General features: G+C 51.2%; 1 protein-coding gene across 1 annotated transcript in view; it reads right to left on the bottom strand.

The window, feature by feature from the left end:
* Window positions 1-27,914, bottom strand: part of LOC140425414 (N-acetyllactosaminide beta-1,6-N-acetylglucosaminyl-transferase-like) — a 163,547-nt gene that overhangs the window by 13,506 nt on the left and 122,127 nt on the right. Inside the window, exon 3 of the transcript XR_011947851.1 lies at window positions 22,856-23,029. The gene's annotated coding sequence lies outside the window, so the exon portion shown is untranslated. The remainder of the gene's footprint in view (window positions 1-22,855; window positions 23,030-27,914) is intronic.

Here is a 27,914-nt window from a genome sequence, read left to right as displayed (position 1 = left end):
CCGGTGATGGCCATGGCTGAGGGTCTTGGCAGACTGTCCGACTTGATGGGGGACTTGACCCAGTACCAGGCTGACCTTGATGAGGTTCTGCAGGACATGTCCCGCTCTCAGATGGGAATGACCGAGGTGCTGCAGGGCATGTCTCAGTCCCAGGTGTGCATTGCCCAGTCACTGCAGAGCATGACCCAGTCGCTGAGGAGCATCGGCAAGGGCGCCGGCACCATGGTGCAGACATTGGGGAGCCGCCAGGGTTGGCAGAGCCAGATGATGCAGGGGCAGGTGGGGCTGGAACCAGCTGCACCTCCCTCCCAAGATGAACTCCAGGACCCTCTGGGCACCGACTGGGTGGAGGAGGCACTGGGTAGCAACCCGGACCCATCTTATGGACTGGCGATGGTGGTTGAGGGCAGTTAGGTTTAAGCTTGGTCAGTTGGGGTCACGGGTCGCTTGGAGTGTGGCAACGAGCGGCGTGTGAAGCAGCAAAGCCGATAACTAATCTGGAGCTGCATTGTGCCTAAGCTGTGCCTAGATGAATTGTCCAGGTAATTTCTTGTTTATTTTAATTTTATTTCATTAAAATTTATGCATACAACATTATAAAAGTGCTTGATTGTCAGACAGCTTCAGCCTAGACTTGATTCACTGTACCTGCATGTTCATTCCTCCGTGGAGATTATTAATTAACTCTTTTTTATTGCACAATGCTAGATCTAAAATAGCCCATTCCTAGTTGGATCCTTGGCACACAGACATGGAAAACTATCTTTCACACATTCCATGAACACACCCTGTGATTACCATTATCATCTTTAATACATGAATCTCAAATTTCCGGATTTACAACCTGCCCGATTCTACAGCTACCATAAACAATTCCTGCCAATGTTATGTGTCCCTTGCTGTTTCTTAGCTCCCAATCTGATATTACACGTTTGTTTTCTGGGCCAAGATCCTTTCTTTCTATTGTCTTCATCCCATCTTGCGCGATCAGATCCACCCCTCCTCCTTTTCCATTTTGTCTGTTTCTTCTAAAAGTTCTAATTTTAAAATAAATGTAACATTCTGAATAAAAATCCTGGAATATTTAGTTCCCAACTATGATCACTTTACAACCATATTTCCTTCATGGCTATTAAACCAAACTTAATTTCCATCTGTGCCACAAATTCATCTAACGGTTGTGAATACTTTGCACGTTCAGATCTCATGCTTAATATGATATTTTTCTAATTTTCCTTGTCGCCACCTTATTCATTAATCCCCAATTAACTTTGTTACTCTCCCTGTCCCCTCAATGCTGCTCTGCTTTAGAGACTTGACATTTCCCTTGCTGCCATTGAATTTAGCCTTTTCTGAACCTTCTCCCCACTTTGTTAGTGTGAAACCCAGTCGACTGCCTGGGTTATTTCATTTGCCAGGACATTGATCCTACCCCAGTTTAAGTGGGGCCCATTGCAACGGAACAGCTCCCTCTTTCCCCTGTACTGGTGCCAGTGACCTCGGATCATTATCTCCCACACCAGTCCTTCTGCCATGCAATTAACCTTCTAATCCCTTTATCCCAATGCCAATTGGCAAGTGGCTTATCCAGAGATTATTACTTTTGAGATTCAGCTTTTTAATTTGAGCTCTCAAGCTCTCGCAGCGGAACATCATTCTTAGCTATCCAGTAATGTACCCATTGTTGGCACAATGCTGAAATGTGAAACACAATTTTACTACAACCACATTTTCAATATTCTCAAAGCATTGTCCTGTGCTCTCATCACACAGCTTCCCCTTGTAATTCATATTTACTCAGGAGCTGAAAACTGTGCAACTGCTTAACCCGCATACCTGTCCTTTCCCTTTACAATCAGCAGGCTGATGAAACCCAAGCTTGGCACTACCTAATCATTTGAGACTGGGAGGGATGTCAGTCCATTTGCCACATAAACTTGGAGTTGGGGGGGGGAGATGGGGGGGAGTGGTGGATGGTACTTGGAAACTGGCGAACAGACCAAGGGCACAAATTTAAGTGCCCGCCCACTTCCAAGCTTTCCTCCATCAGGGTCTAAAAATTCAAACTCTGGTCTGGGCAACAAATTGAATACTTATTTTTCAGATCTCGGGACAAACAATCTGCTACACACCTGTGGCCCACAAACTCATTGAGTGAAAATACTAAGGCTAAACTACCCCTTCTGTCTCATCAAAGCCAAAGAAACGTTGTTGGAGAACACTTCAGTGTCAATTCTCCGATGAATTTAGCACTCCTTCTCCTGCTGGGCTGCAAGTTTGGTCAACTTACTTCTATCAATCTGGATTTTCAGCAATGAAAACAAAGGACCAAACCAGGAGAAACGTTGAAAGAATTGTTTCTCAAAACCAGCAACCATCCCAGAAGGAGTAACCAGTAAAACTTGAGAAATTACTGGTACTGGTCTGAACTAGTCTTGCATTCCTTAAAATGGAATTGCAGTTTGGATCAGTATCAGTTATTTCCAGGTTTTACTGTTTTTTCCTTCAAACAACAATAGTAATAAATATGAAAATCGCCATAGTCCCAGATGGCCTTAGGCTGCTCTCCCCTATGAGAGAAAGAGCTGACTGGTGGTCACCACACCTCAGGCGAGGAGCAAGGTCGAGAAGGGTCATGGTAACACCAGCCTATATGGGAATTTAACCTGTGCTGTTGGCGTTGCTCCGTATCATGAACCAGCCATCTCGCCAACTGAGCTAACCAACCTTCCAATAAGAAATATATATGCTTAATTGTGTATCTATTTTTACAATGAAAAAATAATTGTGTTGTTTTACAAGGGGTCTGCAGAATTTTTAGAATACGGTAGGCGGGGTAGGGGATGGGTTCCGGTAGTAAAGCGGTCAGGAACACCTGACTTATGCCATGCCCTAGAATTCCACCTTGGCTGCTCACCGAAATGTCAGATCTTTGGTAACTATTGGATCGGTTTTCATCTGTGAACTGGAAACATTCAATGTTAAACTTTGCCACAATAACAACTCCAGGATGATATGGTGCCTGAGAGCCTGTAGGGCAGCACGATAGCACAGTGGTTAGCACTATGAATTCACAGCGCCAGGGTTCCAGGTTTGATTCCTGGCTTGGATCACTGTCTGTGCGGAGTCTGCACATTCTCCCCATGTCGGCGTGGGTTTCCTCCGGGTGCTCCGGTTTCCTCCCACAAGTCCTGAAAGACGTGCTTGTTAGGTAATTTGGACATTCTGAATTCTCCCTCTGTGTACACGAACAGGCGCCGGAATATGGTGCCTAGGGGCTTTTCACAGTAACTTCATTGCAGTATTAATTGAAGCCTACTTGTGACAATAAAGATTATTATTATTGCCAGTTCAGAATTGTTTTGGATCCGCTAAAACTTTCTCCAATTCAATATTGGCAAGATTGAAGCCATCTTGTTCAGCTCTCAATAGAAATTCTCACCCTTGGCCTTGAATTCCTCGAATTGGTGTTTGTTTTTGCTCACCAAGAGTGGTCTCAACAGTATGTTACAGTGGTTTCTTGTTCAGATCCTCCTTTGCTACCTTGATGTATTTCCCTCTCAGATCTCCTGATCTGAGGAAGTAAGGTGTGCAGTGTACTATTGTTTTGCCTCTACCTCGGCCTCTCCTTCATGGGAAGCTCTGAAAGTCCAGGACCAACACAAATGAGGCCGATGTTTGGCATCACAGATCTTCACCCTTTCTATCTTCTCCTATGAACTGAGATTTCCCCAGCATTATGGGGAGAAACATTGGGTGAAATTTAGTGGTCATGGTGGTAGATTGGTCCACCATCTGGAGAGCCAATGGCAACACCAACCTTCTGTTGCCTACAGAGCCACATCACAAGCTTTCTACTGTGGATGTCTTGCTATAGGATTTCTATTGCTCAGTAACCCGACACGTTTCACTGTGTTGAAGGAGCTTGTTATTGTCTCTCAGCTGCAATTTAGTTAACATGGCCTTATGACATAATGCATGGAAAGGATTAAGAAATATCTGAACTAGGTCCAAAATGCTTTCAGGAAACCAAAGTGACATTCACACATATACATTTTAAATTACGGAAGTTACAAAGACGATCGATCGTGTTGTTCTGTACTGTGCATCTTGACATTGGAACCAGCAAAAACTAACTTCACTAGAATGTGACAATGGCAGGTTGTTAACCTGACCATTCAGACATTTTACACCATTAAATGTTCAGGACTGAAAAAAGGAAATAAATTTAAAATAATCATTATATTTTTTATTGCTGCTTTTGCTTCCTTCAATGGAAAGATTACGCACTTAACTGGGAAGCAACCAGAGCATGAAGAGGAAAAGCTAGCAACCTTCAAGGTCAGCTTAGTGGCAAAATACTTCACTATGTTACTTCAACATGGCAACATTCCAACAAAATGAAAAAACTATTCTTTCAGTAATTTTTCCTGAAAAGTCTGATAAACATGGAGATATTAGGGTAGATCGCAATGTCGTGAAGTCAAAACTCTGGAAATAAAACTCTTGAGAGATAAACCAGATTCCTGATTCACCCATTTTAAACTATCACACAAGGTCAATATCTACTCCAGGATGTCAGTGCAATAGTGAGAGAGCATTATACTGTCAGAGTCTTTGGACTGTTGGAGTTCCATTGCAGTCAATGGAATTATCTATCAGGCTCTATCTACAACAGGCAGTCAATTCAATACCAACCATTTCGTATCACGGTCTGACACCACATTGAATCTTGGATATAAGGTTAAACCAAGGATCCGTCTGTCTCCTCAGGTGGAGGTAAAAGAACCCACGGCACTTCTTCAAAGAAGACCAGGGAGTTCTCCCCGGTGTCCTGGCCATATTGCTCTCTCAACAAACAGCTTGCTGTGCCAACAGCTTTTGTTAACAAGTTGGGTTCACACTCGATATATTTATCTGGTGATCCCCTATGATTGAAAACATTATTCCGGTTCCTTATTGAGACAACAGCATAGATCAGTACAAATGGCGCGCAAGTGAAGATACAAACAGTAACACCATAAACAGAAAATGAATTTCCTCAGTAATTCTCCCAATTGGTGAAAAACCCTTATTAACATGATGCACCTGGAGTATCTGCTGAAGTCACAAAGGCCAATTGGCACAACTGCTGTAAATTCACTAGTGAAAGGAGAAAATGAGATTAAGACTATTAGGCTCAGCAAACGGTTGCTTTCACAGAATCGCCACAATTTGACCTCTTGTGAATTCTTTTCTATTCATTTACCCATTTATTCCGATGCCGAAATAATGGTGGGCGCCGATTTGACGCCAAATCGCAATTCTTCGTCACCTCAACAGCGGTATCAATGGGGTCCGGAACACACAGATAGAAAACCCCATTTGCATACCATTAGCGGGCCTGACCCAGTATTCTCCAGGGCCTCAGCGATTCTCTAATGGGCCGAGTTCCCGACGGCATAGTTCACTGGTGCTTTTAAAAATCGAGAAACCGGCGTTGTGGCTGATGAGGGAGAGAGAGGAGGTAGGACCAAGAGAGGCACGACTGCAGGCTGCTGGGCCGGGCACTGGCTGGGGTGGCTGGAGTGGGGGGGCCCTGCCAGGGCTGGGGGAAGCGGAGGGATGACCAGGGGATGGACTGCGTGGCCGCGGTGACTCCCCCATGGGACTGGGGGGGTGTCCTGGCATGGACCCCCATTGCCGTGGCCTGCAAAGCAGACATTTTGCTGTGCACCGCACTGACCACCCACCTCGGCCCCTGGTTCTGCAGAGTAATACCGGTGCTCCCACCCCCGGACCCCACCCTCCGCTACACCCGCCTCCCACCTGGCTGCCAGCCACCAGCGGGGCATCAGGCGATCCACTCAAGGGCAAGTCCTCATTAGCCCCTACGGGGGCACTGGGCGGGGTCATGGAGCGTACCGCTTGCAAGGGCAGCGGCAGCTGATGGTACTCTGGCAGTAGGGACGAGCATCAGGGCCTGAGGCCCCCATGGTGCCGGGCACCGACGGGGTCAGGGGTGCACAGATGGGGGGAACATACGGAGGAGAGCCCGCAATGCCACCCAGGGTCACCACATAGCCTGGTGGACCTGGTTGGGCACGGGGGTACGCACCATGCTAACATGTCAGCCTTTCAACCCCTGCAGACAATGGATATTGGAATTCAACCAGCAATGGTGGCCTTCCTGCTCGTCGCTGCAGTCCTGTGGTATGCCCTATGGCTGTATGAGCTGGAGCTGCTCGAGGAGGAGGAATCTGCAGCAGCGGAGCGTGCCCCAGAGGAACTGGAGGCAGCTGCCCAGGATAGAGAGCAGGCTGCCCAACAGGCCGAGAAGGAGGAGGTGCAAAGGAGGCGCCACATGAGGCCTCGTGCGTACTGGCAGCGCCTGTCATTCGAGGACCTACTGAACTGGGCATGCCATCGAAGACTCCGGCAGAGCAGACAGCACTGAGTGCTGAATTTGGTGCACTTGAGTGCTATAGTGAGAGTTTGGTGACTGAGGGAGTATAAGGGTTCATTTTTATCTAAAGTCTAGTCTTTCTTTTATTTAGTTAATTAACTTAAAAGTTGCTGTTTGGTTTAGAAGAAGGTGAATTTTCAATCAGCTTTAAACAAAGGTTCTACTTGTAGGTACTTGCAGCTGGAGCTTGTTAATTAGTTAATTGGATTAGGCCAGTTTTCAGAGGCTAGATTCACAGTATAAAAGTGATCCACCTACAGTGCAGACTTTGTTTGCACTGAGTGCTAAATTTGGTGCATTTGAGTGCTATAGTGAGAGTTTGGTGACTGAGGGAGTATAGGGGTTCATTTTTATCTAAAGTCTAGTCTTTCTTTTATTTAGTTAATTAACTTAAAAGTTGCTGTTTGGTTTAGAAGAAGATGAATTTTCAATCAGCTTTAAACAAAGGTTCCACTTGTAGGTACTTGCAGCTGGAGCTTGTTAATTAGTTAATTGGATTAGGCCAGTTTTCAGAGGCGAGAGTCAGACAGTATATAGGTGAGACAGCTTCCAGTGCTGACCTTGTTTGCACTGAGTGCTGAATTTGGTGCATTTGAGTGCTATAGTGAGAGTTTGGTGACTGAGGGAGTGCTGAATTTGGTGCATTTGAGTGCTATAGTGAGAGTTTGGTGACTGAGGGAGTGCTGAATTTGGTGCATTTGAGTGCTATAGTGAGAGTTTGGCGACTGAGGGAGTTAGGTGAAGAGGGAGTATGGTGCTTCTTTCATTTTGTTTCCTACATTTCCGCAAAGAGCGAGAAGGGAGCCAGGGGTTTACAGAGAGTCAGAGGGCGGAGGTCCAGTTGGTCCACAGGGCAGCTATATTCTGTAAGGTAAGAGGGGATGGAGGCTAGGCTAGTTGCATGCTCCTCGTGTAGGATGTGGGTGGTGAGGGATACCACTGGTGTCCCCGCTGACTATACCTGCGGGAAGTACACCCAACTCCAGCTCCTCAGAGACCGTGTTAGGGAACTGGAGCTGGAGCTGGATGAATTTCGGATCATCCGGGAGGCAGAGGGGGTTATAGATAAGAGTTACAGGGAGGTAACCACACCCAAGGTACAGGACAAGAGTAGCTGGGTTACAGTCAGGGGAAAGAAAACAAACAGGCAGACAGTGCAGGGATCCCTCGTGGCTGTTCCCCTTCAAAACAAGTATACCGTTTTGGATGCTGTTGGGGGGGGGATGACCTACTGGGGGAAGGCCCTAGCGGCCAGGTCTCTGGCACTGAGTCTGGCTCTGGGGCTCAGAAGGGAAGGGGAAGAATAGAAAAGCAATAGTAATAGGAGATTCAGGGGAATAGATAGGAGATTCTGTGGTCGCGAGCGAGACTCCCGGAAGGTATGTTGCCTCCCGGGTGCCAGGGCCAGGGATGTCTCGGATCGTGTCTTCAGGATCCTTAAGGGGGCGGGGGAGCAGCCAGAAGTCATGGTGCACATTGGTACCAACGACGTAGGTAGGAAAAGGGGTGTGGAGGTAATAAACAAGTTTATGGAGTTAGGCTGGAAGTTAAAAGCCAGGACAGACAGAGTTGTCATCTCTGGTTTGTTGCCAGTGCCACGTGAAAACGAGGCTAGGAATAGGGAGAGAGTGCAGTTGAACACATGGCTGCAGAAATGGTGTAGGAGGGAGGGCTTCAGGTATTTGGATAATTGGAGCGCATTCTGGGGAAGGTGGGACCTGTACAAGCAGGACGGGTTGCATCTGAACCAGAGGGGCACCAATATCCTGGGAAGGAGGTTTTCTAGTACTCTTCGGGAGGGTTTAAAATAATTTGGCTGGGGAATGGGAACCGGATTTGTAGTCCAGCAACTAAGGTAGCCGATATTCAGGATGCCAAAGCGTGTAGTGGCGCAGTGGGGAAGGGAACACTGACAAAGGAGAGTACTTGCAGGCACGGAGATGGGTTAAAGTGTGTATACTTCAACGCAAGAATCATCAAGAATAAGGTGGGTGAACTTAAGGCATGGTTCGGTACTTGGGACTACGATGTGGTGGCCGTCACAGAAACCTGGATAGAAGAGGGGCAGAAATGGTTCTTGGAGGTCCCTGGTTATAGATGTTTCAATAAGATTAGGGAGGGTGGTAAAAGAGGTGGGGGGTGGCATTGTAAATTAGAGATAGTATAACAGCTGCAGAAAGGCAGTTCGAGGAGTATCTGCCTACTGAGGTTGTATGGGTTGAAGTCAGAAATAGGAAAGGAGCAGTCACCTTGTTGGGAGTTTTCTATAGGCCCCCATAGTAGCAGAGATGTGGAGGAACAGATTGGGAAACAGATTTGGGAAAGGTGCAGAAGTCACAGGGTAGTAGACATGGGTGACTTCACCTTCCCAAACATTGAGTGGAAACTCTTTAGATCAAATAGTTTGGATGGGGTGGTGTTTGTGCAGTGTGTCCAGGAAGCTTTGTAGATTGTCCGACCAGAGGGGAGGCCATATTGGATTTGGTACTTGGTAATGAACCAAGGCAAGTGATAGATTTGTTAGTGGGGGAGCATTTTGGAGATAGTGACCACAATTCTGTGACTTTCACTTTAGTAATGGAGAGGGATAGGTGCGTGCAACAGGGCAAGGTTTACAATTGGGGGAAGGGTAAATACGATGTTGTCAGACAAGAATTGAAGTGCATAAGTTGGGAACATAGGATGTCAGGGAAGGACACAAGTGAAATGTGGAACTTGTTCAAGGAACAGGTACTACGTGTCCTTGATATGTATGTCCCTGTCAGGCAGGGAAGTGATGGTCGAATGAGGGAACCATGGTTGACAAGAGAGGTTGAATGTCTTGTTAAGAGGAAGAAAGAGACTTATGTAAGGCTCAGGAAACAAGGTTCAGACAGGGCGCTGGAGGGATACAAGATAGCCAGGAGGGAACTGAAGAAAGGGATTAGGAGAGCTAAGAGAGTGCATGAACAATCTTTGGCGGGTAGGATTAAGGAAAACCCCAAGGCCTTTTACACATATGTGAGAAATATGAGAATGACTAGAGCGAGGGTAGGTCCGATCAAGGACAGTAGTGGGAGATTGTGTATTGTGTCTGAAGAGATAGGAGAGGTCTTGAACGAGTACTTTTCTTCAGTATTTACAAAAGAGAGGGGCCATATTGTTGGAGAGGACAGTGTGAAACAGACTGGTAAGCTCGAGGAAATATTTGTTAGGAAGGAAGATGTGTTGGGCATTTTGAAAAACTTGAAGATAGACAAGTCCCCCGGGCCTGACGGGATATATCCAAGGATTCTATGGGAAGCAAGAGATGAAATTGCAGAGCCGTTGGCAATGATCTTTTCGTTCTCATTGTCAATAGGGGTGGTACCAGGGGTTTGGAGAGTGGTGAATGTCGTGCCCATGTACAAAACAGGGAATAGGGATAACCCTGGGAATTACAGGCCAGTTAGTCTTACTTCGGTGGAGGCAAAGTAATGGAAAGGGTACTGAGGGATAGGATTTCTGAGCATCTGGAAAGACACTGCTTGATTAGGGATAGTCAGCACGGATTTGTGAGGGGTAGGTCTTGCCTTACAAGTCTTATTGAATTCTTTGTGGAGGTGACCAAGCATGTGGATGAAGGTAAAGCAGTGGATGTAGTGTACATGGATTTTAGTAAGGCATTTGATAAGGTTCCCCATGGTAGGCTTATGCAGAAAGTAAGGAGGCATGGGATAGTGGGAAATTTGGCCAGTTGGATAATGAACTGGCTAACCAATAGAAGTCAGAGAGTGGTGGTGGATGGCAAATATTCAGCCTGGATCCCAGTTACCAGTGGCGTACCGCAGGGATCAGTTCTGGGTCCTCTGCTGTTTGTGATTTTCATTAATGACTTGAATGAGGGAGTTGAAGGGTGGGTCAGTAAATTTGCAGACGATACGAAGATTGGTGGAGTTGTGGATAGTGAGGAGGGCTGTTGTTGGCTCCAAAGAGACATAGATAGGATGCAGAGCTGGGCTGAGAAGTGGCAGATGGAGATTAACCCTGAAAAGTGTGAGGTTGTCCATTTTGGAAGGACAAATATGAATGCGGAATACAGGGTTAACGGTAGAGTTCTTGGCAATGTGGAGGAGCAGAGAGATCTTGGGGTCTATGTTCATACATCTTTGAAAGTTGCCACTCAAGTGGATAGAGCTGTGAAGAAGGCCTATGGTGTGCTAGCGTTCATTAACAGAGGGATTGAATTTAAGAGCCGTGAGGTGATGATGCAGCTGTACAAAACCTTGGTAAGGCCACATTTGGAGTACTGTGTGCAGTTCTGGTCGCCTCATTTTAGGAAGGATGTGGAAGCTTTGGAAAAGGTGCAAAGGAGATTTACCAGGATGTTGCCTGGAATGGAGAGTAGGTCTTACGAGGAAAGGTTGAGGGTGCTAGGCCTTGTCTCATTAGAACGGAGAAGGATGAGGGGCGACTTGATAGAGGTTTATAAGATGATCAGGGGAATAGACAGTCAGAGACTTTTTCCCCGGGTGGAACAAACCATTACAAGGGGACATAAATTTAAGGTGAATGGTGGAAGATATAGGGGGGATGTCAGAGGTAGATTCTTTACCCAGAGAGTAGTGGGGGCATGGAATGCACTGCCTGTGGAAGTAGCTGAGTCGGAAACATTAGGGACCTTCAAGCAACTATTGGATAGGTACATGGATTATGGTAGAATGATATAGTGCAGATTAATTTGTTCTTAAGGGCAGCACGGTAGCATTGTGGATAACACAATTGCTTCACAGCTCCAGGGTCCCAGGTTCGATTCCGGCTTGGGTCACTGTCTGTGCGGAGTCTGCACATCCTCCCCGTGAGTGCGTGGGTTTCCTCCAGGTGCTCCGGTTTCCTCCCACAGTCCAAAGACGTGCAGGTTAGGTGGATTGGCCATGATAAATTGCCCTTAGTGTCCAAAATTGCCCTTAGTGTTGGGTGGGGTTACTGGGTTATGGGGATAGGGTGGAGGTGTTGACCTTGGGTAGGGTGCTCTTTCCAAGAGCCGGTGCAGACTCGATGGGCCGAATGGTCTCCTTCTGCACTGTAAATTCTATGATAATCTATGATTAATCTTGGACAAAGGTTCGGCACAATATCGTGGGCCGAAGGGCCTGTTCTGTGCTGTCTTTTTCTATGTTCTATGTTCTATATTTCTGCCAGATTACGGCACACCTGGCACCGCGGGGAAATGGAGGAAGACACCTGCTCCCGGTGGCTGTCAAGGTGACGGTCGCCCTAAACTTTTATGCGACGGGGTACTTCCAGGCGCTGAGCGGGGACCTGTCCAGAATCTCTCAGACCTCGGTGTACAGGTGCATCCGCGCCATCACAGAGGCCCTATTTGCCCAGTCGGCTCAATACATCCACTTCAATGTGGACTGAGCACACCAGGATGCCCGGGCAGTGGGGTTCGCCGCCATCGCGGCATGCCCCGGGTCCAGGGGGTTATCGACGGGATGCATGTCCCGCTATGAGCACCGGAACATGGCAGGCCGCTCTACACAAACCAAAAGGGGTTCCACTCGATGAACATGCAGCTCATATGTGACCATCAGCTGCGCATCATGCACGGCTGCGCCCGATACCTGGGCAGTGTGCATGACACCTTCATCCTGGCACACTCGACGGCTCCTGACATGTCTTTTTAAATTTGTTCATGGGTTGTGGGCGTCGCTGGCTGGGCCAGAATTCATTGTGACAATCGACAACGGTTTCATGGTCGTCATTAGACTTTTAATTCCAGACTTTTATTGAATTCAAATTCCACCATCTGCCCTGGTGGGATTCGAACCCGGATACCCAGAGCATTACCCTGAGTCTCTGGATTACTCGTCCAGTGACAATACCACTATGCCCCCTCCCCCCACCCCCACAACTGGGGGTTTTGGCTCTTGGGCGACAGGGGGTGGCTGATGTCACTATCCAGAGGCCACAGACCGACGCTGAAACCCGCTACAATAACGCGCATACAGCAACCAAGAGCGTGATCGTGCAGTGCTTCAGCGTCCTGAGGATGCCGTTCAGGTGCCTGGATCGCTCTGGAGGGGCCCTCCAGTTTGACGCCCAGACATCGTGGCGGCCTGCTGCATCCTCCACAACACCATGCATCAGAGGGACGACGTGCTAGAGGAGGAGGATGAACACCAGACCGCCAGTCCAATGAGGAGGATGCGGGGGAGGGGAGGGTGGGCAGGACATTAGGCCCAGGCGGGCATGGGAGGCCGCACGACGTGTGCGCCAGGGCCAATGCGGATGGAAGGCTCTGATTGCCTCCAGGTTCACCGGCTGTGGTGGGGGGGAAACTGGCCAGGAGCACAGACACCACATTCGAAGCCCCCCCACCCCCACCAACGCGCCCCCCCCCCCGGTCTGCAGCCCCTCAGTGATACATATCTGCCACACTACAGGGTGCGAGCCCTGGGTTGGCAGTAACGCTGGGTATGGGTTGGAGGGTGATGACAACCTGTGAGGAGCTCTGGAGCTCCGCATCGTTTGACAACGCCTGACGCCTGCCCACGGTAGCACTTTCCACTGTCCACCTGGTTGATCGCTGCATGCAAGCTGGGCATTCCATCACACGGTCAGCGGATCCCTGGGGTGACAGGGGAGGAAGGTGGGGAGCCCAGGCCACCCTCTATGTCTGCCCATTACCCTCCCCACTGCATCCACCCATGTGACAGAGCACTGAGGCAGGTTGTAACACTGTGAACAGGTGTTTAATGTGACAACATATATACAGATGTACGCCCTAGCCCCTATCAGTAAACTGTGTCCTGCTCCTGTACCAATTTACCTGGTGTCTAACTTTCTGGCCTTACGGGCCCTAAAGACATGTCTCGGTGGATACCCAGATGGTACAGCAGAAGTGGAGGCGGCCTGCTGTGATTCCCGCCCTGTGACCTGTGTCCCCGTTGGCATCTGACTTCTGGGCGATGGTGCCTAGATGGGCCCAGCTGCTGCTCGGGTGTTACAGGTGATGTGGTGCCACCCTGTTCTGCCTCCTGCCCACCAGATGCACCAGCGACAGGAGGGGGGGTGGGAGTTCGAGATGCTGCGGTGTTCCAGTACCTCCCCTGTGGGAGTCACTGACACTGATCCCATCACCTCCGTCTCCCTCGGGGTGCCCAACGGCCCCCGGGCTACTCCATGGGACAGGGGTGTGTGCGGAGCCTTCCCCTGAGCCTCCCTCACCACCTGGTGCTGCTTGTCTCGACCAAGGTCTGCATGCTCCTGGCCATGGAGCACAGGGGGTGGACCATCTCCGTCTGGGACTGTGCCACATCACCCATTGTCTATGCCACCACCTTCTGGGTTTGTGTCACATCAGCAAATCACCGCGCCATCTCCCTCTGCGTCTGTGCCATGTCGGGCAATGCCTGGGCAATGCCTCCGCCAATCTCAGCCATGGCCTGCTGTGACTGGGCCACGCCTAGGAGCCCCGCTGCAGTGTCCAGCTGGCTCTGGCACATGGCTATCTGTGAGGTGGCAATCCTGTCCTGGGCCTCGGCCAGCGCCTACACAGAATGCCCCAGGCCTTGGACTTGATGAACCATAGCCAAAACCCTCAATGCCCCCACCACAGACACCACCTGTGTGATGTTGGCCTGGATGGCACACATGGTCGGCGCTACCTCCTGCAGCTCCAACCGAACCTGCAGGTGCTGAATGCTCGCCGACAACCCCTCAGGTAGTCCCTGGCTCTGTGATGCCAACGGGGACACCGATCACAGGGCATCTCCACAATAGATGGAACTGTCCGTTCCAGAAGCCCAAAACCTGGCTGGATGGCAGTTAGTCCCTGGGGTCGGCCTGCCGTCCGACCGTCCGCCCCTCGGAAGTTCCTACCTCCACCTGATATACCGGAGCAGCTATGTGGTGCACAGCAGATAGTGTCCCAGGAGCCTCTTCACTAAAGCACCCAATCGAAGTGAGTGACTCTGGGCTGGTGGAGGGTGTTGGAGACAGCTGTGATGTGAATTCCGTGTCACTCTCAGATTCCAGCTCCGGGGTGTCTTGAGTCTCGGGTCGAGGGTTGCCGTCCGAGCTGCTCTCAGTGTCACAGGGAGCTCCGGCTGTGGCACTAGTTGGGGGCGGGGGACACCAGCTGGACCCGCCTCAACACCAGCAGGTCCTGCAAGACACAAGACAAGACGCATGATTAGGCCACGGGATGGGGAGTAGGTGGGGGGGAGGGGTCGGGGGTGGTTGATGGTGGTATGGGGGTGAGGGTGGTGTGGGGGTGAGGGTGGTGTGCGGATGAGGGCGGTGTGGGAGTGAGGGTGGTGTGGAGGTGAGGGTGGTGCTGAGGGTGGTTTGGGGGTGAGGGTGAGGGTGGTGTGGGTGTGAGGGTGGTGCTGAGGGTGGTTTGGAGGTGGGTGTGCTGTGGGGGTGAGAGTAAGGGTGGTGTGGCGGTGAGGGTGGTGTGGAAGTGGGGTTGAGGGTGGTGTGCGTGTGAGGGTGGTGTACGGGTGAGGGTGGTGTGGGGGTGAGGGTGGTGTGGGGGTGAGGGTGGTGTGGGGGTGAGGGTGATGTGAGGGTGAGGGGTGGTGTGGAGGTGACGGTGTTGCTCAGGGTGGTTAGGGGTTGAGGGTGAGGGTGGTGTGCGGGTGAGTGTGGTGTGCGGGAGAGGGTGGTGTGGGGGTGAGGGTGGTGTGAGGGTGAGGGTGGTGTGGGGGTGAGGGTGGTGTGAGGGTGAGGGTGGTGTGGGCTTGAGGGTGGTGTGGGGGTGAGGGTGAGGATGGTGTGGGGGTGAAGGTGGTGTGAGGGTCAGGATGGTGTGCGGGGGAGGGTGGTGTGGGGGTGAGGGTGGTGTGTGGGTGAGCGTGGTGTGGGGGTGAGGATTGTGTGCGGGTGAGGGTGGTGTGGGGGTGAGGGTGGTGTGGGGGTGAGGCTGGTGTGGGGGTGAGGGTGAGGGTGGTGTGCGGGGTAGGTTGGTGTGGGGGTGAGGGTGGTGTGGGGGTGAGGGTGAGGGTGGTGTGCGTGGGAGGGTGGTGTGGGGGTGAGGGTGGTGTGGGGGTGACGGTGTTGCTGAGGATGGTTAGGAGGTGTGGGTGAGGGTGGTGTGTGGGTGAGGGTGGTGTGAGGGTGAGGGTGGTGTGGGGGTGAGGTTGGTGTGGGGGTGAGGGTGGTGTAAGGGTGAGGGTGGTGTGGGGGTGAGGGTGGTGTGAGGGTGAGGGTGGTGTGGGGGTGAGGGTGGTGTGAGGGTGAGGGTGGTGTGGGGGTGAGGTTGGTGTGGGGGTGAGGTGGTGTGGGGTGAGGGTGGTGTGCGGGTGAGGGCGGTGTGGGATTGAGGGTGGTGTGGAGGTGAGGGTGGTGCTGAGGGTGGTTTGGGGGTGGGTGTGCTGTGGGAGTGAGGGTGGTGTGGGGGTAAGGGGAGTGTGTGGGTGAGGGTGGTGTGGGGTGAGGTGGTGTGGGGGTGAGGGTGGTGTGGGGGTGAGGGTGGTGTGGGGGTGAGGTGGTGTGGGGTGAGGGTGGTGTGGGGGTGAGGGTGGTGTGCGGGTGAGGGCGGTGTGGGATTGAGGGTGGTGTGGAGGTGAGGGTGGTGCTGAGGGTGGTTTGGGGGTGAGGGTGAGGGTGGTGTGGGTGTGAGGGTGGTGCTGAGGGTGGTTTGGAGGTGGGTGTGCTGTGGGGGTGAGAGTAAGGGTGGTGTGGCGGTGAGGGTGGTGTGGAAGTGGGGTTGAGGGTGGTGTGCGTGTGAGGGTGGTGTAAGGGTGAGGGTGGTGTGGGGGTGAGGGTGGTGTGGGGGTGAGGGTGGTGTGAGGGTGAGGGTGGTGTGAGGGTGAGGGGTGGTGTGGAGGTGACGGTGTTGCTCAGGGTGGTTAGGGGGTGAGGGTGAGGGTGGTGTGCGGGTGAGTGTGGTGTGGGGTTGAAGGTGGTGTGGGGGTGAGGGTGGTGTGAGGGTGAGGGTGGTGTGAGGGTGAGGGTGGTGTGGTGTGAGTGTGGTGTGGGGTGAGCGTGGTGTGAGGGTGAGGGTGGTGTGAGGGTGAGGGTGGTGTGGGGCTGAGGGTGGTGTGGGGGTGAGGGTGATGTGAGGGTGAGGGTGGTGTGGGGTGAGTGTGGTGTGGGGTGAGCGTGGTGTGAGGGTGAGGGTGGTGTGGGGCTGAGGGTGGTGTGGGTTGAGCGTGGTGTGGGGGTGAGGGTGGTGGTGTGGGGATGAAGGTGGTATGGGGGTGAGGATGGTGTGGGGTTGAAGGTGGTGTGGGGTGAGTGTGGTGTGGGGTGAGCGTGGTGTGAGGGTGAGGGTGGTGTGGGGCTGAGGGTGGTGTGGGGCTGAGGGTGGTGTGGGGCTGAGGGTGGTGTGGGGGTGAGGGTGGTGGTGTGGGGATGAAGGTGGTATGGGGGTGAGGATGGTGTGGGGTTGAAGGTGGTGTGGGGGTGAGGGTGGTGTGAGGGTGAGGGTGGTGTGGGGTGAGTGTGGTGTGGGGTGAGCGTGGTGTGAGGGTGAGGGTGGTGTGGGGCTGAGGGTGGTGTGGGTTGAGCGTGGTGTGAGGGTGAAGGTGGTGTGGGGGTGAAGGTGGTGTGGGGGTGAGGGTGGTGTTGGGATGAAGGTGATGTGGGGAAGAAGGTGGTGTGGGGGTGAGGGTGGTGTGAGGGTGAGGGTGGTGTGGGGGTGAGGGTGGTGTGGGGGTGAGGGTGGTGTGGGGGTGAGGGTGGTGTGGGGATGAAGGTGGTGTGGGGATGAAGGTGGTGTGGGGGTGAGGATGGTGTTGTGATGAAGGTAGTGTGGGGGTGAGGATGGTGTGGGGATGAAGGTGGTGTGGGGATGAAGGTGGTGTGGGGGTGAGGGTGGTGTGAGGGTGAGGGTGGTGTGGGGTGAGTGTGGTGTGGGGTGAGCGTGGTGTGAGGGTGAGGGTGGTGTGGGGGTGAGGGTGATGGCGGAGGGTCAGGGACCGGCCCTACCTTCTCAGTGGCCGACAGAGCAGATGGTGGATTTCCTTAACAAGAAGTTCACCCAGCAGAAAAGGAGAATTTGGGGTACCTGGCTAGGGTGGTGGACCTAATAAAGGCGAGGCTCGAATGCATGGAGACGAGACAGGACGCCCAGAGCCAGGCGACCCAGAAGATGGAGGGGACAGTGGGGAGTATGAGGAACAGCTTGCCTTGATGGCAGCAAAGATGGGGGATCAACAGAGGCGGCTATAGGAGAAAGTGGAGATCCCGGAGAATCGGTTTCACAGGCAAACTTTGAGGAGGGCAGCGAGGCCGGCATGTATGTTGCTCGAATGTTCGAGAAGCTGCTGAGAGAGGGGGCATTTGTACGACTCTTGGAAGTGGACCAGGTGCACTGGGCGCTGACGAAAAAGCCGCAAGGGAAGTGAGACTAGCTGTCTCAATTTAATATGCAGACTTGTCAAAAGGTGGTCCCGCCCACAATGGATGGAGTTTACATCGCAACAACGCGTGTGATCCCGTTGCGAGCCGGGTAGATCCCGGGAGCGTTGTCTCCCAGCCTTCATCAACCGCGCTGTGGTGCATGAGCTGACTTTCCGGCGCAGCGTGGCATTTGGATCACAACAAGTGAGTCACAGACATGCGCATAGCCAAAAACTGAAAGCTGGCAACCAGGGGCGGGATGCTCCCTCCGCCGCGCCGAGCCACATTTCTGCCTCACCACGCCGACGGGATTCTCCGTTACGCCGGCCGATCAATGGGGTTTTCCCATTGTGGGGCAGCCCCACGCCGTCGGGAAACCCCCGGGCGCCGGCAAAACGGAGACTCCCGCCCCAGAGCTATGAGATCACAATCAAGAAAACAAAATGTTATAAAGCTTTGCAGATAAGCAAACAATGAGGTATATACAAATTCTTTTTTTTTTTAAATATATTTTATTCAAGTTTTTTGGCCAAACATAACAATACGTAGTGTTTCTTTTACACAACAATAAAGCAATATAAATAACAGTGGCCAGTTTTAAACAAATAAATAAGTAATATATAAACAAAAACAAAAAACAAAACTAAATGGCAATAGCCTTGTCCAAAATAAATACTCTCCAAAAATACAATCCAACAATCCAATATACAATAACATATACCAAATACCTATACATATACAATAACATCCCTGAGGGTCCGTCCGATTCCTCCCCCCCCGCCCTTCCTCCCCCCCCCCCCCCCCCCCACCCCCACCCCCTCCCCCCTGGGTTGCTGCTGTTATCTACTTCTTTTCCATTCCCTCTATCTTTCTGTGAGGTAGTCGACGAACGGTTGCCACCGCCTGGTGAACCCCTGAGCCGAACCCCTTAACACGAACTTAATCCGTTCTAACTTTATAAACCCTGCCATATCGTTTATCCAGGTCTCCACACCCGGGGGTTTGGCTTCCTTCCACATTAACAATATCCTGCGCCGGGCTACAAGGGACGCAAAGGCCAACACGTCAGCCTCTCTCACCTCCTGCACTCCCGGCTCTTCTGCAACCCCAAATATAGCCAACCCCCAGCTTGGCTCGACCCGGACCCCGACCACCTTCGAAAGCACCTTTGCCACCCCCACCCAGAACCCCTGTAGTGCCGGGCATGACCAGAACATGTGGGTGTGATTCGCTGGGACTCTCGAGCATCTCGCACACCTATCCTCTACCCCAGAAAATTTACTAAGCCGTGCTCCAGTCATATGCGCCCTGTGTAGCACCTTAAATTGTATCAGGCTTAGCCTGGCACACGAGGACGATGAGTTTACCCTACGTAGGGCATCAGCCCACAGCCCCTCCTCAATCTCCTCCCCAGCTCTTTTTCCCATTTCCCTTTCAGCTCATCTACCATGATCTCCCCCTCGTCCCTCATTTCCCTATATATGTCCGCCACCTTCCCGTCCCCCACCCATGTCTCTGAGATCACTCTATCCTGCACTTCCTGCGTCGGGAGCTGCGGGAATTCCCTCACCTGTTGCCTCGCAAAAGCCCTCAGTTGCATATACCGAAATGCATTCCCTTGGGGCAACCCATATTTCTCCGTCAGCGCTCCCAGACTCGCAAACGTCCCATCTACAAATAGATCTCTTAGTTGTACTACCCCAGCTCTTTGCCATGCACCAAATCCCCCATCCATTCTCCCCGGAACGAACCTATGATTGTTTCTTATCGGGGACCGCATCGAAGCTCCCGTCCCTCCCCTATGCCGTCTCCACTGCCCCCAAATTTTCAATGTAGCCACCACCACCGGGCTTGTGGTGTATTTCTTTGGTGAGAACGGCAACGGCGCCGTCACCATTGCTTGCAGGCTAGTCCCCCTGCAGGACGCCCTCTCCAATCTCTTTCACACCGCTCCCTCCCTTCTCCCATCCACTTACACCCCATTGAAACATTGGCGGCCCAGTAGTACTCACTTAGGCTCGGTAGTGCCAGCCCCCCCCTGTCCCTACTACGCTGCAAGAATCCCCGCCTCACTCTCGGGGTCTTCCCAGCCCACACAAAACTCATAATGCTCTTCTCAATTCGTTTGAAAAAAGCCTTCATGATCACCACCGGGAGGCACTGGAACACAAAAAGGAATCTCGGGAGGATCACCATTTTAACCGCCTGCACCCTACCTGCCAATGACAGGGACACCATGTCCCATCTCTTGAAATCCTCCTCCATCTGTTCCACCAACCGTGTTAAATTAAGCCGATGTAATGTACCCCAATTCTTGGCTATCTGGATCCCCAGGTACTGGAAGTCCCTTGTTACCTTCCTCAACGGTAAATCCTCTATCTCTCTGCTCTGCTCCCCCGGATGCACCACAAATAACTCACTTTTCCCCATGTTCAGTTTATACCTTGAAAAATCCCCAAACTCCCCAAGTATCCGCATTATCTCTGGCATCCCCTCCGCCGGGTCCGCCACATATAGCAACAAATCGTCCGCATATAGAGATACCCGATGTTCTTCTCCCCCCCTAAGTACTGCCCTCCACTTCCTGGAACCCCTCAGTGCTATGGCCAGGGGTTCAATCGCCAATGCAAACAATAACAGGGACAGAGGACATCCCTGCCTCGTCCCTCTATGGAGCCGAAAATAGTCAGACCCCCGTCCATTCGTGACCACGCTCGCCATCGGGGCCCTATACAGCAACTGTACCCACCTGATATACCCGTCCCCAAAGCCAAATCTCCTCAACACCTCCCACAAATAATCCTACTCCACTCTATCAAATGCTTTCTCGGCATCCATCGCCACCACTATCTCCGCTTCCCCCTCTGGTGGGGGCATCATCATTACCCCTAGCAGCCTCCGTATATTTGTATTTAGCTGTCTCCCCTTCACAAACCCAGTTTGGTCCTCATGGACCACCCCCGGGACACAATCCTCTATCCTCATTGCCATTACCTTGGCCAGAATCTTAGCATCCACATTCAGGAGGGAAATGGGCCTGTATGACCTGCATTGCAGCGGGTCTTTTTCCTTCTTTAGGAGGAGCGATATCGTTGCCTCTGACATAGTCGGGGGCAGCTGCCCCCTTTCCCTCGCCTCATTAAAGGTTCTCATCAGTAGCGGGGCCAGCAAGTCCAAATATTTCTTATAGAATTCAACTGGGAATCCGTCTGGTCCCGGGGCCTTCCCCGCCTGCATGCTCCCAATCCCTTTCACTACTTCCTCCGTCTCAATCTGTGCTCCCAGCCCCACTCTCTCCTGCTCCTCCACCTTAGGAAATTCCAGCTGATCCAGAAAACACATCATTCTCTCCTTCCCGTCCGGGGGCTGCGCTTCATATAATCTTTCATAAAATGCCTTGAACACTCCATTCACTCTCTCCGCTCCCCGCTCCATCTCTCCCTCCTCATCTCTCACCCCCACCTATCTCCCTCGCTGCTCCCCTTTTCCTCAGTTGGTGGGCCAACAACCTACTCGCCTTCTCCCCATATTCGTACTGTACACCCTGTGCCTTCCTCCATTGTGTCTCTGCATTACCCGTAGTCAACAAGTCAAATTCTACATGTAGCCTTTTCCTTTCCCTGTACAGTCCCTCCTCCGGTGCCTCCGCGTATTGTCTGTCCACCCAAAAGTTCTTTCAACAACCGCTCCCTTTCCCTACCTTCCTGCTTTCCTTTATGTGCCCTAATAGATATCAGCACCCCTCTAACCACTGCCTTCAGTGCCTCCCAGACCACTCCCACCTGTACCTCCCCATTATCATTGAGTTCCAAGTACCTTTCAATACACCCCCTCACCCTTAAACACACCCTCTCATCTGCCAATAATCCCATGTCCATTCTCCAGGGTGGAAGCTGTTGTTTTTCTTCCCCTATCTCCAGGTCCACCCAGTGTGGAGCATGATCCGAGATGGCTATAGCCGTGTACTCCATCCCCGTCACCTTTGGGATCAGTGCCCTTCCCAAAACAAAAAAATCTATTCGTGAAAATACTTTGTGTACATAGGAGAAAAACGAAAACTCCTTACTCCTAGGTCGACTAAATCTCCAGGGATCTACTCCTCCCATCTGCTCCATAAAATCCTTAAGCACCCTAGCTGCAGCCGGCCTCATTCCGGTCCTGGACCTCGATCTGTCCAGCCCTGGGTCCAGCACCGTATTAAAGTCTCCACCCATTACCAACCTCCCCACTTCTAGGTCTGGGATGCGTCCTAACATACGCCTCATAAAATTGGCATCATCCCAGTTCGGGGCATACACGGTCACTAATACCACCGCCTCCCCTTGCAGTTTGCCACTCACCATCACGTATCTGCCCCCACTATCCGCCACTATAGTCTTTGCCTCAAACATTACCCGCTTCCCCACTAGTATGGCCACCCCCCTGTTTTTTGCATCTAGCCCCGAATGAAACACCTGTCCCACTCATCCTTTGCGAAGTCTAACCTGGTCTATCAGTTTCAGATGCGTTTCCTGAAGCATAACCACATCTGCCTTAAGTTTCTTTAGGTGTGCGAGTACCCGTGCCCTCTTAATCGGCCCATTCAGCCCTCTCACATTCCACGTGATCAACCGGGTTGGGGGGCTCTTTTCCCCCCCCCCATCCTTGACGACTAGCCATTTCCTTTTTCAATCCAGCTCCTCACCCGGTTCCCACGTAGCTGTATCCCCCCCAGGCGGTGCCCCCCCGCCCCGACCCCCCCCCCCCCCCTCCCATACCAGCTCCCCCTTCTCCCCAGCAGCAGCAACCCAGTTGGGATATACAAATTCAAGACACATTTATACAAATTATTCTCATAGGTTACTTCCTTTTAGCTGCAGTATCATCCTGGTGAATTTGCATTGCTTCTCTTCCAAAGCAATTGTGAGTCAGATTTTCTGAGACCAACAGCATTGAATGTCAAGGCATTGGCTGTTGTTGCATTTTAGGACCAATCAGAAGTATGCACAGAACTGCCCTGCCGTTGCCTGGGATTATAAATTTCCAAAGGATTCATTTGCATGCCTGGGACCCTACCATGTTTGGGATAGAAATGCAATGATGTACAAAAGGTTCTACCTGGTTTGCCGTAGTCATGTGACCTCTGCCATGAGGCACAGGCTGATGGTAGCCATGAAGCACAGTACTCAGCTCACAGCATAATGTCAGAGTGGAGCTGAGATGGAGGTTTGAAGAGCTGGAGACAAGCCACTGAAAGAGGAACACCAAAATGTTCAGAGCTGCAGAAAGCCACTGAAAAGGAAAGCAAACAAACTGGATGAGCCACAAAGGTTGTTAATATTTCTCTCCCAACTCCTATTAAAACTAAAGGTGATATGTGGCAGAACTGACAGTTTTTCCCCTTGATATGGCAAAACTATGAGATTGCAACAGAGTCGATTAACAAACCAGAGCCAATACAAGTAGCAAGGTTTTTATTCCTGTTGGGGAGAAATTGTATTCCACCCGAAATCTCTCCGAAGAGCAGAAATAAAAAGTCAGAAATCTTGAAAGTCTGAAGACACATTTTGAACTGTACATGAATGTAACTTATGAAAGGTACAACATTGGGACTTAAGGTAAAAAAGCGTCCATTGATCAATGTGTGACTGCTGCACCATAGCATGAAGAATCATGTGAATTCAGGCAACTAAAAGATGGTCTCATTAAAGATAGAATTGTCTTAGGCTTAAGAAATCCGGCAGTGAGCGCATGCCTACGAGGGAGGAGAAACTGTGGACTTGATTTAACTAAATGGGAACAAAGTCCCATAGCGAGCACGTTTAGCCACATGTTTCCCAGCACTCGCAGTGGCGAGAAACACAACGCTATAAAATGGCATTCGCGTTAGATAGGGGGCCTCATAAGGGAATGGGCAGCCGGGGACGCACATAGCCCAGTTTTGTGCACTGAGGAACTCCGCTGACTGGAACTCCTCAGTGTAGCAAGAGCTGGAGCCCCCAAAACCAATCCCCCACACCTCCCAAAGCCCAATGCCTTTGGGAGCTCCCCCTGCACCCCACAACACCAGCGCAGGGCATCTCCGGCCTGATCACCACCATGCACAAAATGCCAAATTGGCACCTTGGCAGTGCCAACCTGCCAGTGCCCGGGCCAAGCTGCCACTGCCAGGGTGCCCAGGTGGCATCAGCAGTGCCAGGGTACCATCCTGCCCAAAGGTCATGCACCTGGGGGCCTCCAACCCCCTGGGAAACCCCCACGAGAGCCGTTCCATCTGGTCCCCATTTATACTGAACAGGGCTCGCCCGAGGTCGCTGAGGCGAAGGAGACAGATCCTAAGCCGTGGGTAGCTCGGCAATCTGCACAACTAGCAGATTTTCTGAAAAGTGATCCTGCCTACAATTGGCCAGATTTACATCGCAACATCTCGCAAGATCGCTTTAGATCTCGCAAAGTGTTGCAAGCCAGATAGATCCCGGGAGTGGGAACTCCTGGCTTTTACTGGCTATGCTGCACTGCGGTGAGCTGCCTTTTGGGGCAGCGTGACCGTAAAATCGCACCCTTACTCTCAAGAAAGCGATACATGTATGCAGAAATGTGGAGGCCGTAAAACATCAGCTGGACCTCATGTATGACAGAACACACCAGGAGTTACATTGTGTTGATAGACATTCCAAGCCAAAAGAACAGAATGATCATGGACAAAGGACAAATACTGCGGAGGACACCACACAACAGAAAAGCTTGTCCAACGTGGGAGAGTGTTTTACCGGCAAGAATGTAAAGCATTTTGCACATATGTGTTTGACTAGAAAAAGCAAACGTGCTATACAGTTGCCCACTAGAGAGATATCAGCTGAAGACTCTGAAGAAGCAAATACACCATACAACAGGTTGGTTCCATCAAGTCTTATTGGATAAATGGTTTGTGAGTGTTAGGATGATGATCACAGAAGGAGAGCATCAAGTGAACAAGATGTGTCAGATAGACAGTGTATCGTGCAACATCATGCTCTCCACAGACATGTGAAGTGGCTCAACATGTCAAAGCCCTCAACGGCAAGATTGAGGCTACATGATGCCATAATACTAATACCAAGAGGACAAATTAGTCTGGGAGCCCAATGTAAAGGAAAGAATGAAGATCTAGAGTTCCAGATCAGAGACAGTACGCAACAGCCACTCATTCAGCTGGAACAAGTCTAAAGCTTGGACTGGTATCTTAAATGTGGCCTTTGGAGATTTACAACATATTGCAGCACACAAAATTATAAACCGCTGACAGATCCCAAAGGAGTACAAAGACATGTTTACAAGGTTGTGATGTCTACCAGGAGAACATTATTTAGAAGTAGACGAGAGATTAAATACATGAATAGGATGGGAATAGAGGGATATGGACCCCGGAAGTGTAGAAGGTTTTAGGTTAGACGGGCAGCATGGTCGGCGCAGGCTTGGAGGGCCGAAGGGCCTGTTCCTGTGCTGTACTTTTCTTTGATGTGGAGATGCCGGCGTTGGACTGGGGTGAGCACAGTAAGAAGTCTTACAACACCAGGTTAAAGTCCAACAGGTTTGTTTCGATATCACTAGCTTTCGGAGCGCTGCTCCTTCCTCACCTGAGGTTCCCAACCGAGGTTCCCCCCCATTGTGGTTTCCAGGGGTAAATCCTGCCCTGCCCATCTCCCACACCACTGCCCTCACCCCTTTCTACTCCTCCCAGAACCATGACAGGGTCCCTATTGTCCTCACTTTTCACCTCACAAATCTTCGCATTCAAAGGATCATCCTCCGCCATTTCCGCCAAATCCAGCATGATGTCACCAGTTCCTCTGTGACACGCTGGTCTACTCCTTCATCGCTCCCAAACCCTCGTCCCCTTCCACTGTACCCTCTCATGCAATCTCAGAAGGTGCAACACCTGCCCTTTTACCTCCAATCCCCTCATTGTCCAAGAGCCTAAACACTCCTTTCAAGTGAAGCAGGTTTTTACTTGAACCTCTTTCAATTTGGTACATTCACTGTTCCCAATGCAGTGTCTTCTACATTGGGGACCAGAGGAGGATTTACAATGAAATACACAGCGCTGCAGTGCATGGCCCCGGCCAATGGGGAGGCCCATGACTGAGACGTGGCTGTGGCAACACCAATCAGAGTCTGGTAGTTCTGAATTTGCTGATTCGAATGAGACTATCAGCAAGCGATGCAGAACAACATTGGGCTCTGATTGGAGGAATCCCCTTAGAGCGGGAAAATACTATCCCAGATGTTGTAAGGTGGTGGCGATTTGAGAGCAGTTTGGACAGATTTCCTGATTGTCTGGTGTGAAGTTTATGAACTTTCCTTTAGTGAAGCAGCAGCCAGGTTTACGAAATTCAGGCCCGGTAGCCTGAGGCAAAAGCAAGGTCGCTGACCTTACATCGGGGTGCGAGCTTACAGAGCCTTCAGAGAGCACTGAGGAGGAGGCGCTGCCCAACGGCCAGCGAGGGGAGCAGCAGGCCGACTCTCGACTTCCAAGCCAGGCTGAGCAGGGAGTATGGGTGGGCAAACAACCAAAGAAAGAACAGAGGCTGGGCCATGGCAGGCCATATAAGAACATAAGAACTAGGAGCAGGAGTAGGCCATCTGGCCCCTCGAGCCTGCTCCGCCATTCAATGAGATCATGGCTGATCTTTTGTGGACTCAGCTCCACTTTCCGGCCCGAACACCATAACCATTAATCCCTTTATTCTTCAAAAATCTATCTATCTTTATCTTAAAAACACTAATGAAGGAGCCTCAACTGCTTCACTGGGCAAGGAATTCCACAGATTCACAACCCTTTGGGTGAAGAAGTTCCTCCTGCACTCCGTCCTAAATCTACTTCCCCTTATTTTGAGGCTATGCCCCCTAGTTCTGCTTTCACCCGCCAGTGGAAACAACCTGCCCGCATCTATCCTATCGATTCCCTTCATAATCTTATATGTTTCTATCAGATCCCCTGCACCCCGCATATAGAGCCATCAGCAGCCAGACAGCCAGCCAGGAGCACACGCGGTTGTTGAGCCGCGAGGCCCAGATAGCCTAGGGGTGAACAGTTGAGAGGTGTGAGGGCCAGGCAGGCACCAGTGTGATTTTCAGGGAGCAGCGGGGTGACTCAACCAGAGGCCATGGATGAGTGTGGAGGGATGGGCAACCGGTCCGGCAGAGGCCAAGTCAGATAGCATTGTGTGAGCTGAGATTTGGTGGGATCAGGAGGGCATTGACGTCATTTGGGGCAGGGTTTGACATCATTTTGGGTCGGCTGCTGCATCACCAGAGGGTGGGGCCTGACATGGGAGATCCCGCAAACAGGGGGAGCGTGGGGCCCCCATATGTGTAAGCCCGCCTCTGTTGGACAGACTGGGTGACCACTTTGCGATACAGGTTCCCTCTGTCGGCAAGCATAACGCCAACCTTCCTGTTGCTTGCGATTTCAATTCACCATCTTGCTCTCATGCCCACATGTCCATCCTTCACCTGCTACAATGCTCCAGTGAAGCCCAACATAAACTGGAGGAGCAGTATCTTGACTTCTGACTACAGCCTTCTGGACTCAACATTGAGATCAACAACTTTACATTCCCCTCCATTTTAGTTTTTTTGGTTCCCTTTGCTTTCTCTGATACAACCCCACTCCTCCCCCACACAGCCATCTGTCACTTGATTTTCAGTTTTGCTCCCGTTAAGCACTGACCTTTATTTTCCTATTTCACATTCTGCTATCTAACCATTCTGCCACTATTAGCACTCCTTAATATCATTAATACCCCCTTTGTCTTATGTCCATGACATCTTTATCAACCTCTCCTCAGCTCCGAGCTATCCCTAGCCTTCCATTCCGCCTCAATCCCCTCTTCAACTATATAATTCATTACATTTCTATCCCTCTTCAGTTCCGTAAAGAGTTGTATGGACTTTTAACGTTAACTCTGTTTCTCTCTCCACAGAAGCCAGCCAGACCTGCTGAGTTTATCCAGCACTTTCTGTTTTTATTTCAGATTTTCAGCATCTGCAGTATTTTGCCTTTAGCTGAGAGTATGCTTAGACCCAAAGGATCTAAATAAAACTTTAAAGAGAGCTCACTACCCCATGCCAACCAATGAAGGAAATGTGTCACAACTTGCCAAGGCAAAGATTTTTACCACTCTAAGTGCAATGG

The sequence above is a fragment of the Scyliorhinus torazame genome, chromosome 6 (assembly GCF_047496885.1).
Source record: "Scyliorhinus torazame isolate Kashiwa2021f chromosome 6, sScyTor2.1, whole genome shotgun sequence".
In the NCBI taxonomy this organism is placed as follows: Eukaryota; Metazoa; Chordata; class Chondrichthyes; order Carcharhiniformes; family Scyliorhinidae; genus Scyliorhinus; species Scyliorhinus torazame.
Note: the sequence above shows the minus strand (reverse complement) of the source record. Positions and strands in the feature narration are given on the sequence as shown.